The sequence below is a fragment of the Chelonia mydas genome, chromosome 11, assembly GCF_015237465.2.
Source record: "Chelonia mydas isolate rCheMyd1 chromosome 11, rCheMyd1.pri.v2, whole genome shotgun sequence".
Classification (NCBI taxonomy): domain Eukaryota; kingdom Metazoa; phylum Chordata; order Testudines; family Cheloniidae; genus Chelonia; species Chelonia mydas.
The window spans coordinates 25,252,092-25,266,323 of record NC_051251.2 but is presented as its reverse complement, the minus strand read 5'-3'; the positions used below and the strand labels follow the sequence as shown (position 1 = coordinate 25,266,323).

Here is a 14,232-nt window from a genome sequence, read left to right as displayed (position 1 = left end):
CATTCCTGACCTTCCTACAAGTAAGACTGGCACCCAGCTGCCTTGCTAGCATCTTTGCTGGGGGTTCATTGCTTTCCTAATTTATCCCTGGATCTTGCGCCTATAACTGGAAGACATGGAGGAGGAAAGCTCATGGGCCTTCTGGGAGAGAGGTGTTAGGTTTGCAAAGTTTGAATGCATATCTTTTCTTGAGCTGAAATGCCAAACCATTAGGGGTTCACTCAGCATAACTTCTTATGTAGTTCTATCATACCGGGGAGAGAGGGTCCCAGATGATGTGCCTATGAATATGTAGAGGGTGTGGGTATTGTGAAGAAGAATTTAAATAGAACTAGTGGGGAACTTACAGTCTACTTCTATCTGCATCTCCCTGGGGTTCTTCTCTGCAAACTCATTTATGAGTTGATATTTATGCCAGGGCATTTAGTAGTGCATGGTCAAAAGTGGTACATGTATGCCTAGGAAAAGATAATGCTGAAAGTCTACTGACAATCTTTGGTAAATAAACCTAACATTCATTTTCTATTCCACATTTAAAAAGTCTTCATACATACAGACTGAAATCAGATATGCCAACTGTGTTTAGGAATTACCTTTAAAATCTGCGTGCATAGCGAGCTTTCTCTGGTCATTTCGCATAGGAGGTTGGACAACTATTACAAAACTGTGCCCAGTGCAATCTTGTCCACATATTTCCTCCCCCATTCTCAGAAAACTATCATGTGGCATATGGATAAAGGAGAAAGGGAAGCCAGATGCCTCTTGAATCAAATGTGGGCATGGAGAAATGGTTATTTTCCTTACAAGCTTCATGCTAAAATTATTGGACAGAAATTATATCATTGCTTCACTTAAAAACAAAAAAGACTCTGTTGTTAAAAAATTCATAGTAAACCTAATGGTGGCCTGGAAGTCCATGTCTTCAGTATTGAGTGGTTTTAGCAAGCCATAGTTGATCATTCTTTTGAGGATGCAGCATGTCAATCAGCACAAAGTGCTTTCAATGTGTTTCAAACTATCACACATTTTCTTTTGTGGTGCCGCAAAATGAATCCTTGACAAAACTATTTACTGACCATGCCAGTCACTGTCTAACTGGGAGTCTGCTTGAACATCATCTCTTTCAAACTGACTGATTCCCTGCAGCATTTAAAACAGAACAAACATCTTTGCTAGTACATGTAAAAATATCTTGACAAGATCAACTACCTTATTTTAACTCTTGAGTACTTGCGCATTGGTCCATTTCATGACCGGAGTTTTGCTGCAGTGTGCAAATATTGGTGGGACCTGCGTCCATTTGACGCACATCTAGAGGGTATTAAAAGTACCAGTTTTTGGTATGTGTTGTGTATGAAGCTTTGAAAGTTTGAGCAATGTACTAAAACCCTACTACCCCTTGACTCCTAACTTCAATCATTAAGTTTTGGGGGGAGGGAAAGTTTGATAATATGCTGACAGATATTTTCACTTACTTCAGGTTTTGAAAGTTTAATTTGTTTTAAAATGTGAAAATACAAGTGTTCCTGAAGACCTGGGTTTAACATGTGACTCTTCAAGAGGAAATATTTTTATTATTTGTATTACAGTAATGCCCAGGGGCTTTCTTGATCTCAACTGAGATCTCATGGGAGGAGGCAGTGTACAAAACCAAAGTGTGTCCCTGCCCCAAGGAATATTATATTCTAAAAAGACAAGACAAGACAAGAGACACAGAGTGGGGGGGGGGAAGCGCACAGGCATTAACATTTATGCACCAACTCCCATTGCAGCCAATAGGAGTTAGGCACTTACATACATTTGTGAATATGACCTGAAGTGACTTGTCTAAGGTCACACACTAGGTCAGCAGGAGAGCCAGGAATAGAATGGCTGTCTCCTGATCCCCAGGCCAGTGCCCTAGTCACTTATTCATGGAGAACTACATTTCTCATCCCTTGAACCTGGCTATACAGCTTTCTGTGTAATTTTTGTAAGTCCCTCTGAAGGCTGTTTCTGCAATGCTGTCTACAGTGAATTAGATTGATGTGTGTAAAGAAACAACATATAGGGATTTCTTTTAGTTCCTAATCTGTGTCTGTCTGTCCATCTGTCCTCAAGCTCTGTGGCAGAAACAGGCTCTTCTTGAATGTCTGGAAATAGTAATAAGTTATCAGACACTTTGCCTTTCAAGCTAATTTGTGATTATTTGCATTTTATTAACCTAAAATAGAAATAAGTGATCCCTATCAAGGGAAGCAATAATCTCCTTAGAATAGCTCCATAGCTATTCTCTACAGCTGTACATACAACTAAGCCTACAACTGTTCTCTCGGCCAGCAGCCATGGAATCTGCATTTCTGCTGGATAAGACCCCTAGGGTCTTAGTAAACAAGAGGTTTCTGACAGTTTGTAGGTAGAATCTCCACTGAATGTCTTTGCAGCACTTTCTAGTCAATAGTATTTTAAGATCTAGGTGAGCTATTTCCTACCCAATGTGACAATTGTTCGTGGACAGGAAAGAAAAGCAGCCTTCTAATTTTTGAAATGCAGCAGTTTGTTTAGTTGTGTTATGTCATGCCATTTGTTATGTCATGTCAGATGCAACATGTTATACTGTGGCAAAATATAACATGACAGAACATTTTACTGGGAAATTGGAAGGCTATTACTTTTGCTAATGGAAAAAATATACTGTAATATTTGAAAAGTGAAAATTACAATACAGAAGTGCATCCTTTTCCTTCCTATCAAAAATATAAACACATTCCTTTAAAGATCAGATAAGGACCAGTCCATGGGAGAGGGAAATACTTTTGCTAAGTAAGTACTTATTTTAACCTCTGTTAGATACATATGATTATTTGAATACTGTATAAAAATGCTGAGTGAGTTTTGCTTTAAAAATATTTCAGTAGACATTTTGGACACTAACTTGCTGCAAGGCTTTGTGCAAGTCGCCTAACTTTTCTGTGATTCAATTTCCTCATCTGTAAAATGGACAGGATAATTATTTCAGAGGGGTGTCATGAAATTCAATTAATGTTTTTAAAGTGTTTGGAGATGCAGGGATGGAAATTTCTATTGAATTACAAAATATTACATATGTTATTTTGGTTACTTTTGCAAATTTTACCATTATTTTTGCAAATAAATCCACATGGGGCTCTATCCAGCTGCCACACCTTTAAATTATCCATGCTTCCTTGAATACAAGGACTACTCTCTTTAAGGTGGGCAACTGTCATCAGTTTTCCTTATTAATGGGGAAAATGAGACACAGACAGGGGAACTCATTTGCTTGAGGTCACACAGCAGGTCAGTGACAAAGCTCTCCTAACTCCCAGTGCATAACCAGATACTTCACAGGTATTTTGGGGACATGTCACCCTTTGCCTAGAATGGTGTAGCTTGAAATAAATCATGACAATTTACTGCTAGGAAAGCTGTAGAGCAAATTGCAATGCCATTTTGTTACCACCCAGGTTGCGGTCTATGAAAATGTGGGAGGAGTCATGAGAAGCCTAAGTACTCTAGTCTAAATGCAATATTACCTATCCCAAACATCCAAAACTCATGAGATATGCCCCAAAGTACAAGATTTTTTTTAAAAAAATTTATGTTCCATATTTTTATTTGCCTTCTATTTCAGGAACCTTCTAATAAATTCACATTTATTCTTTTCTCTGCAACCATGAGGGCATGAATCCAGGAGCTGGGGCTTTAAGAAAAACACCAAATAATGAGATACCAGCTTGCATAACTTTAGTACACGTAAGACTGACCAATGCATTGTAAACCCTGGTCTTCTCTGAGGAAAAGGGGTGAAGATTTGGATAATGTGTACTGATGTATGCCCTGGCTCCTCTGGTCACACAGGTTGGGTTGCAGTTCTGTGCTTCTTTCTCTATGTGCTATCCATGTATTTTTGGCTCTCAACTTTATTTTCTGCATGCCCATATGGTTTGTGATGCTGTGGATTTTCCATGGATGCTATGATACAAATTTAGGATCCAATCCAGCATTATGTAGTGAGTGAGTGGACCACTGTGCTCATGTGGTTCCCCATGCTGTGCCTTTGCACAATGAATTGCAATATTGGGATCTTTCTTTACAGTGACTTAGTGGAATTTTTATACATTTTGCTCTCTTCCACACTGTTTTTTGGCAAACAAAATATGGCTATGGTGATTAAGGAGTTAATTGTGTTAAGAAATGCAACGGTTCAAAAGTATTCAGAAGATCAAGTATAAAGAGGAGAACAGAGAAACGAAAAATGAAGTACTGAGCACTGGTGATGAGTAAATGAAAACAGTGAGTTAGTATCTCTAAGTACATAGAGAGAAAGTATAGGGCTGTAAGTGACAGAGTTGTAAATAGAAGTATAATGTGAATAGATATAGCCTCAAAATTTGGATGCAGATTTCAAACATCCTAAAGGGCAGGGGTGTTTGGATACATAATTTTGTTTAGCCATTTTAAAGATAAAATTATTTGCAAAATTTCAGATCTACACCTTCAAACTTCAAAAATGCCCAGATTTTGACTCTTAGTTTGGACCTCTCTGGTTTTGAATTGTATAGGTAGAAGAAAGTGACCAGCATAGCAAATACTGAGAAGGCATTAAGTTAAGTAATTCGGTAATGACAGCATGAATATTCGGTGAGAATAAAGACAGACATGCTAGCCTGAAATGTGAGAAGGCCACATGGAAACAAAAACTCAGATGTCTAAAACATCTGTGGAAGATAAGTTCTATCAACCAAGTATGGGAACTGGGGAAATCGTAATGTGAGGTTTTATGGCATTTATGACCATTCGGATTGTGATTGACTGGCTGACTAACTTTTTCAAAACACATCAGGTGCCTTTTTATATCCATCTAGCCCAGCAACAGAGCAGCAGGCAATACATTCGTAAAAGCCAAGTTAACTCGTTTTGACATTTTGCTTTAGCTTTCCCATGTTTGACTAGCCCCATCTGCCTCAGTTTAGCAATGCATGGATCTTTATTCCAGTTGATGATTCCTAATTGAAACAATGCACTAAATGAGTCTATGTAAGTATCAGTATTGGGACTTGGAAACAATTCTGTTTTGAATTCAGTGTGTTTGCACTTTGCCAGGATCATCATTTACAAACTTCAAAAGCACATTGACAAATTCCCTTGCTGTTTTGGCAGTGCTTCCATCAATCATCAAACTAACAGCTTCAACATTTTTCCTGGGCTATTATAGTCACTTCGATGGCTGCAGCAATGTATTCTGCACTGATAAATCAGGAGTGATCATTTCAGATGGTCACAAATGTAACAGCATTTTAAAAAAATAGCTGTTAGCAAGCCTTTCTGCCTTTCCCCTTGGTTTTTTGAACTAGTAAAACTAGAACTATTTTCTGTGAATTTGCATAGAAACAAATGTGATGATTTGCATTTTTTAAACTGGCCAGTCTTGGGCACCACTTGATAACTGGTCCATTTTTTTTTTCTTTTCTGCTGCTTATTTCAATGACTGGAAAGAACACTGCATCGATAAATGGGTTGTGTTTCCTTAGGCAACAGGTGCTTATCTTTTGGGTTTCAACATTCAACTGACAGATCAGGTCACATATCTATCAGCTATGTCACAGAAATCTGAAACCTATTTTCTTCTTTTTAAACTAACAACTTTTTGTTTCAGGACAAGATGTAGTTGCAACAGAAGTGCTATAGTTTCTTGGCTTTTGCAGTATTTATTTTATAAGTGATTGTATACAAATGCAAGAAATCTCAACACAAAGATGAGTGAACTTGAGCACCTGGTATTAAATGGGGATATTGACATAACGGGCATCACAGAAACTTGGTGGAACAATGCTAATCACTGGGACATGGTAATACCAGGGTACAAACTATATCAGAATGACAGAGTTGGTCACACTAGTGGGACAGTGGCACGATATGTGAAAGAAAGCATAGAGTCTAATAAAGTAAAAATCTGAAATAAATCACACAGTACCATAGAATCTCTATGGATAGAAATTACACATTTGAATAATAAGAGTATAGCAGTAAGAATATACTACTGACCAGGATGGTGACAGTGATTGTGAAATGGTCATGGAGACTAAGGAGGCTACAAAAACAGAAAACCTTAAAAATGGGGGATTTCAACTAGACCCATCTTGACTGGGGCCATGTTACCTTGGGATGGGATGCACAGGTAAAATTTGTAGACACCATTAATGACTGCTTCTTGGAGCAGCTAGACCTGGAACCCACAAGAGGAGAAGCAATTCTTGATTTAGTCCTAAGTCACACACAGGATCTGGACCAAGATGTGCATTTAGCTGAATGCTTGGTAATAATGACCGTAATGTAATTAAATTTAAACATTCTTGGAGGGTGGCGATTGGAAATGCTGAAGAAACCCACCACCATAGCATTTAACTTCAGGAGGAGGAACTACACTAAATGAGGGGGCTAGTTAAATGGAAATTAAAAGGAATGGTCACAAGAATGAAAGGCCTGCAAGCTGCATGGAAACTGTTTAAAAACGCTGTAATAGAGGCTCAAGCTGTATGTTATACCCAAACAAACAAAAAAACCCCACAAAACCGTAAGAGAACCAAACAAAGACCACCATGGCTAAACAACATAGTAAAAGACATCTTTTAAAAATTGCAAGTCAAATTCTACTAAGAAAAATAGAAAGGAACATAAACTCTATCAAGTCGAGTGTAAAAGTATAATTAGGCCAAAAAAGAATTTGAAGAGCAATTAGCTAATGAATCAAAAACTAACAGCAAAATTTGTGGTAAGTACATCAGGAGCAGGAAGTCTGCCAAAAAATCAGTGGGGTCACTGGAGAATAGAGGTGCTAGAGGAAACTTAAGGAAGGCCTGGCCATTGCAGAGAAGAAAAACAAATGCTTTGCATTGGTCTTCACTGTAGAGGATGTCAGGAGATTCCCTGAGCCATTCTTTTCAGGTGACAAATTTGAGTAGTTGCCAGACTGAGGTGTCAGCAGAGGAGGTTTTGGAACAAATAGATAAATTAAACAGTAATATGTCACCAGGACCAGATGGCATTCACCCAAATGTTCTGAAGAAACTCAAATGTGAAATTGCAGAATTACTAACTGTGATATGTAAGCTATCACTTAAATCAGCCTCTGTACTAGAGGATGGGGGGCAGGGGAGGGTAATTAATATAACACTGATTTTTTTTAAAAGGCTCTAGAGGTGAACCTGGCAATTACAGGCTAGTAAGTCTAACTTCAGTACCAGACAAATTAGTTGAAACTATATTAAAGAACAGAATTGTCAGACACATAGATGAACACGCTATATTGGAGAAGTCAACACGGTTTTTGTAAAGGGAAATCATGTCTCACTACTATATTAGAATTTTATGAGGGTGTCAACAAATGTGGACAAGGGTGTATTTGGACTTTCCGAAAGCGTTTGACAAGGCCCCTCCCCAAAGGCTCTTAAGCAAAGTAGGCAGTCATGGGGTAAGAGGGAAAATCCTCTCATGGATCAGTAAGTAGTTAAAAGAGAGGAAGCGAAGGATAGGATTAAGTGGCCAGTTTTCACTGTGGAGAGAGGTAAATAGCTGTACTGGGCCCAGTGCTGTTTAACATATTCATAAATGATCTAGAAAAAGGTGTAAATAATGATGTGGCAAAGTATACAGACAATACAAAATTACTCAAGATAGTTAAGTCCAAAGCTGAGTGCTAAGAGACTGCTAAGGGATCTCACAAAACCGGATGAGGGGGGCAACAAAATAGAAGATGAAATTCAGTGTAGATAAATTCAAAGTATGCACATTGAAAAACATAATGCCAGCTATACATACAAAACGATGGGGTCTAAATTAGCTGTTGCTAATTCTCAAGAAAGAGATCTTGGAGTCATCATAGTTAGTTCTCTGAAAACATCTGCTCAATGTGAAGCAGCAATCAAAAAAGTTAACAATGTTAGGAACCATTAGGAAAGGGAGAGATAAGATCCAAAATATCACAATGCCACTACAGTACATAAATCCATGGTACACCCACACCTTGCATATTGCATGCAGTCTGGTCATCCCATCTTAAAAAAGCTATAGTAGAATTGGAAAAATTACAGAGAAGGGCAACAAAAATGATATGGAACAACTTCAATATGAAGAGAGATTAAAAAGACTGGCAGTGGTCAGTTGGGAAAAGAGAGGACCAAGGGTGGATATGACAGATGTCTATAAAATCATGTATGGTGTGGAGAAAGTGAATAAGGAAGTGTTATTTACCCCTTCACATAGCACAAGAACCAGGGGTCACCCGATGTAAGTAATAGTCAGCAGGTTTAAAACAAATATAAGGAAGTACTTCACACACCACACAGGCAACCTGTAGAACTCATTGCCGGGGATGTTGTGAAGGCCAAAAGAATAACAGTGTTCAAAAATAATTAGATAAGTTCATGGAGGATAGATCCAATAATGGTTATTAGCCAAGATGGTCAAATATGTAACCCCATGCTCTAGGTATCCTTAAACCTCTCACTGCCAGAAGCTGGGACTGGATGACAGGGGATGGATCATTCAATAAATTGTTCTGTTCTCTTCATTCCCTCTGAAACATCTGGTGTCGGAAGACAGGATACTGGGCTAGATGGACCACTGGTCTGACCCAGTATGGCCAATCTTATGTTCTTATGACCTATCCAAGTTTTTTCCAGGTATCACAGAAGGACTTCTTTTCTTTCTTTCTTTCTAAATTTGTGTTATTTAATAGAGAGAGAGAGAGAAATTGAAAAACTAACTCTGTAGCCTGGTGATTAGAACACTCAGCCGGAAGATGGGAGACCCAGGATCCAGTCTCTAAGCTCTAATGACTTCTTTATCCACAGTGGAACAGCTTCAACAGGAGAGACTGAAGGACCCTTACATCAGATTATCCCACCTGAAAGATGGCAGAGCCCAGTTCAAATTCCTTCTCTCTGTCAGTTGGAGGGGTGACTTAAACTGGGAGTCTCCCACAACCCAGGTGAGTTCTCTAGCCCATGGGCTAGAAGTTTATGAAGGAGGTCCTCCTCACACCAGCCTCTTGCTAAAAGGGTGTAGGCACCTAACACCAAGACAGGGTTTGCAGCTCAGAATTCCAAGCAGAGGGTGGTGCCTATCCCCAAGAGAGGGGAGGTGTTAGGACACATCCCTCTCATTGTCTAGCTTAGGCAAGGAGCTGCCTAGCACGCAGGCTTCTGTGAATCCCATTCTGAGGCATTTATCTCCGCCCCCGCCCCGCACACACACACACATTAATTGTACAGGGAGCTGAGGTACCATACTCAGGATTTGTGAATCCCAGAAATTTTCTGGGCACCTAAAAATTAGGGGTGGCAACGCTCCGTGTCACCACATCTAAATTTATTTGTGAAACTAGCCCACTGACTAGAATTACCTTTGTTCTTGTATGATTTTTTTTTTAATATAAATTTTTTGATGATGAAAGGTTCTTTGTTTGACTGCCTTGGAGACTGAAATTGTCGATCCAAAGGACAGGGTACAGGACAGACTAAGGAAGTGCAAGTGTACCTAACCTTTGCTACTTCACATGTATGTCTGAAACTTGACATAGGAGGGACCACCACCTTTGTGTCTGAGAACATTCTCCATTCCCATTCAGTGTGTGGCATCTCTTGGGAATGCCAATCAGTGGCAACTGTGGTCATGGTGATAGTTTTTCTGATGTGGGCATGCGGCCACTAGTTCATTTCACACTGAACACCCTCGTGACTTTGGGTCACCAACAACCTAGTGTGCAGCTTCAAACAATTACTCACGTGCAACCAAAAGGACTGTTTGTTTGTTTATGTAAGTCAGTGGTACTCACTCGAAAAAGTGTTTGCATAATTAGGCTTCTGATCCGTATTCAGACTGGACTCACGACTGAAATTCTCCATATTCCACTGCCAGTCTGTTGAGAGTGTACCATTCTTGCAGTTAAGTAAAATGACTTCAAATATGGAAGGATTTGTCCTCAGTGCTTCTATACTTATCAACCATCCTATCAGTATTTCCCCATTAATTATTTTCACTCTTATTTAATTCAAAGACAAGCCCTGCATTTTAAATTCAATGAAATGCTGCCTTTTAAAAATCATGTAAATATAATTTAAAACTAGGTGATACTGACATGAGGTCATTCAGATCGACAACTTACCTTTTATAAAAGAATCCTGCCAAAACACCCATTAATTTTTGGGCCTCTTCAGACACATTTGTTAACTCAAAGAGCATAACATTAAAATGACAGTGTCCTCTGAGACTTACTAAGGCAGGTTTTAATTTTCTCCCATCCTTTGCCAGTGGCCATTGAATATTGCTGAGTGCCAGGCACAATTTACAAAACCTAAGGAGTCATCAGCCCCAGTTCCAGGTAGTTCTATTTCTATGTAAAGAGGTGGAAGTAGTACTTTATTGTTGAAACCCTAATCTGAGCAGAGGACTAATTAAATTGGCTAATGCTTGAGACCTAGGTGAAGGAAAAAAAATTCTCTCCTAGAATAAAACCCTCCTCTTAAGGAGGTGCAGCTGCCAATGTCTGGTACTGCTGTGTCAGTAGATGTTATGTCTAATTCTCCTCTGCCTGACTCTCAAATCTGAGTTTTCTGGATTGAGCAGCTGGAGACCTACGCTAGACTCTGAACATGGACTGTGTTCATCCATAAATGAGTGTAGTGTTTCCTTGCTCTCGAGTCAGGAAGGAGGCCACTCTGCCTTACTTCCGCAGGCAACAATAGTCAGGCTCAGGCCCTGCTAGCCAGAGCAGAGCAACAAACAGTCTCTAGTATGCATCCTGCTGACTGGAATGGATACCAATTGACAGTCTGGGAGCTCTGACCCTCTGGGCAGGGCAGAGCAACAAGCAGTCTTTAGCCCTGAGCCTCCTGGTTGGGGCAGACAATAATCCACAGGTACAGGCCTTCTGGCCTACGGGAAGTATGCAGTGAACCCCAGGTGTGGGGCTGGTGGTAGGGAGACCTGGGCCCACCCCTATTCAACTGGGTCCCAGCCCATGGCCCTGTTAGTGGTGCATGGTCCCTCCACTGGGTCAGTGGGGAAACACAATCATGCTGCTCCACTTCCCAGCAGCACAACTGGACTGAAGTCTGGTTCCCCTGGGCTACTTCCTAGTCAGCTCTGCCTGCGTTGCTCCATAGGCACCGGGCTCCATCTTGCCACTTCACAGTCTGGTGGGATCCTTTTCCAGCAACTCCTCGGAGTTCTGCTTCTTTGGTCAGTAGGTTGCTGGTCTGCTCAGCTGCTGGTTTGGATTCCTCCAGAAGGCTTGGGCTCCTTAGAAGAGATGTCCACATCCTTCCTGTTCCAGCCACAACTGAGCTACAGGGTCCTTCCTTCTATACTTCCTATCCCACCCCAATACTTCCAGCGAGGGGGGGGGGAGTTGTCTTTGCCCACCAGGTGGAGTGTAGTGGTCCCTCACTCTCAAGTCTGGAGGGTGGCCACTCCGCCTCACTACAGTGAGGTATATTCACAAGTGTGTTCCTGATTTCTGGTGGGAGATTTTGGTAGACAAAGGCAGAAAGGACTCTAAATATCTTGAATGTACAGTACACAGAATTATCACCTGAATTGTGGCCAAATGCAAAGTACAGTTAGCTGAGTGTTAAATCATACAATCATAGAAATGTAGGACTAGAAGGGACCTTGACTGGTTATCTAGTCCAGTCCCCTGCACTGAAGCAGGATTGAGTATTAGATCATCCCTGACAGGTGTTTGTCTAACCTGCTCTTAAAAACCTTCAATAACAAGAGATTCCAAAACCTCCTAGGTAATTTGTTCCAGTTATTAACTACCCTTACAATTAGGAAGTTTTTCCTAATGTGTAACCTAAATTTCCCTTGCTGCAGTTTAAGCCCATTATTTCTTGTCCAGTCTTCGGTGGTTAAGGAGAACAATTAATTACTGTCCTCTTTATAGAGACCTTTTACGTACTTGAAGACTGTTATCCTGTCCCTACCTCAGTTTTCTCTTCTCCAGACTAAACAAATCCATTTTTTTCAATCTTTCCTTGTAGGTCATGTTTTCTAGACCTTTAATCATTTTTGTTGCACTCATCTGGACTTTCTCCAGTTTATCCACATTCTTCCTGAAGTCTGGCACCCAGAAATGGACACAATACTAATCAGTGATTAATAGAGTAGAAGAATTACTTCTCATGTCTTGCTTACAACACTCCTGCTAATACATCGCAGAATGATATTTGTTTTTTTTTTTTTTTTTTTTTTTTGCAACATATTGCATTGTTGACTCATATTTAGTTGGTGATACATTGTAACCCCCAATCCTTTTCTGCATTTCTCCTTCCTAGGCAGTCATTTCCCATTTTGTATTTGTGCAGTTGATTATTTGTGTCTAAGTGTAGTACTTTGCCTTTATCGTTATTGAATTTCATCCATTTTATTTCAGACCATTTCTCCTATTTGTCAAGATCATTTTGAATTCTAATCCTGTCCTCCAAAATGCTTACAACCCTTCCTGGGTTGGTGTCATCCACAAACCTTATAAGCACATGTTCTGTGCCATTATCCAAATCATTTACGAAATTGTAATGATCCAATCTGTAGCACACACAGATATTCGGAAGTTTGATAATCTGAGACAATTTCAACTAGAATGTTGACCCCCACTGGAAATGAGGGTGAGTTTATATTTTAGTCCTGCCAACAAAACTCCACCCAGAACATCTGAACCTGGGTTGATGCACTTCATTCATCCCAAGCCTTTCTGTGCTTCAGCCCTTTAGTCTTCCCATGTCATCAGGACTTTGGAGTCCACAAACTGCCTAGCGGTGAGATAATTTTGGAGGGGCAGTAATTTCTCAGTAATTAAGAGACTGTAACTAGCTATTATTTTGAAGTCAGATGTTAGAACCGCCTGTAGCTGTGGCTTCAAAATTGGTTTGGCCTGAAAATTGCCAGATGTACTTGGCTTCTTTGCTTAGCAGAAAACTTGACACCAAATGACATTGTCTGATTCCAAATTTTGTTTGGAAAATTTTGCATGGTTCTAGTTACAAATACAGGGCTTAGTCCCGCCTCTGCTGCAATCAGTGGTGGCAGGATGGGCAGGGAAGATTATATATGACCTACATATTTAATTAGTTAATGTAGGCACAACACTTTAAAAATGTAAAGTTCTGTAACATAGTGATTACCAATAGAATCTTTATGGTTGTGTGCCATAGCTATGCCGACCTAGCCCATAGTGTAGATGTGGTATGCTCAATGGAAGAATTGCAAAAAATTAACTTCACAGTTTCTGGGTAAATAACTGGCTTAATATTAGGGAATGTGGGGGGATGGGGCAACAACAACTAGCAAAAAGTTAAAAGTACTATAAGTAAAAGCCGTGTAGCGCTGGAGTTTGTGTTCTTTTAAAAATAGTTTGCTGTTGTTATGCTTGATGTAAGGGGCTTCAGTGTAAATTCCAAATGTCCCTGGTAACATAGGCTTGGAGCAGTTTTTTTAAAATGTTTTTTCTAAGGCTTGTTCTCTTGCAGTCTTGGATGTAGCTGAATTTAGAAAATGGTCTCTCCACATCAGCTGAGCCAAGTGGGACACTGAAGATGCAGGAAGCAGCATGGCTCTTAACCACATCTATTGAAGGTAACACATTGGGATTTTCTTAACATAACCAATGTTTTCATGTACCTGAATGGTCCAAAATTTGGGTGAAAATCCGTAAAAATGAATAATAGCTTTTGTAAAAATGAGGAATGTTTTGATAAAAACTATTAAAACTGAAAACAAAGGTCCTTGACTATAGCTCATCTTTTATATCACTAGTACTATAATTTGTGATATTGAGTGTAATACCAAAATTTAAGAATCCAGAGGCTAATTAGAGATACAGCTATGTTTATTAGCAGCTAAATTTTTACTACGCGAGCAAGCGACAGTAAAATCCACTTCAGACCAGTTCCAGGGAAAATACCACCAATGCTACTCTCTCAGCAAGATGTTAAGTCACTAAGTCAGTAAAACACAAGACGGAAGCATTTTACTGTCAGAACACCTTCACTGGCTGAGTATATCTTGAGGGTCGACTACTGTTACTAGCAACTATTGAAGTTGTTGACTTTCACAAGTTAACACTTTCATGGACATCACGCTACAATATTAAAGATACTCATAGGCTTAAAGGCTGGAAGGGACCATCATGATCATCTGACCTCTTGTTCATCTCACTGACTCCTACAGTAG

General features: G+C 39.8%; 1 long non-coding RNA gene across 1 annotated transcript in view; it reads left to right on the top strand.

Moving 5' to 3' along the window:
- The window catches only part of LOC122462350, a 48,782-nt gene extending 35,045 nt beyond the window's left edge, over window positions 1-13,737 (top strand). The window contains exons 2-3 of the long non-coding RNA XR_006284845.1: window positions 8,853-8,989; window positions 13,530-13,737. This is a non-coding gene — a long non-coding RNA (uncharacterized LOC122462350). The remainder of the gene's footprint in view (window positions 1-8,852; window positions 8,990-13,529) is intronic.
- Window positions 13,738-14,232: the final 495 nt, after the last annotated feature.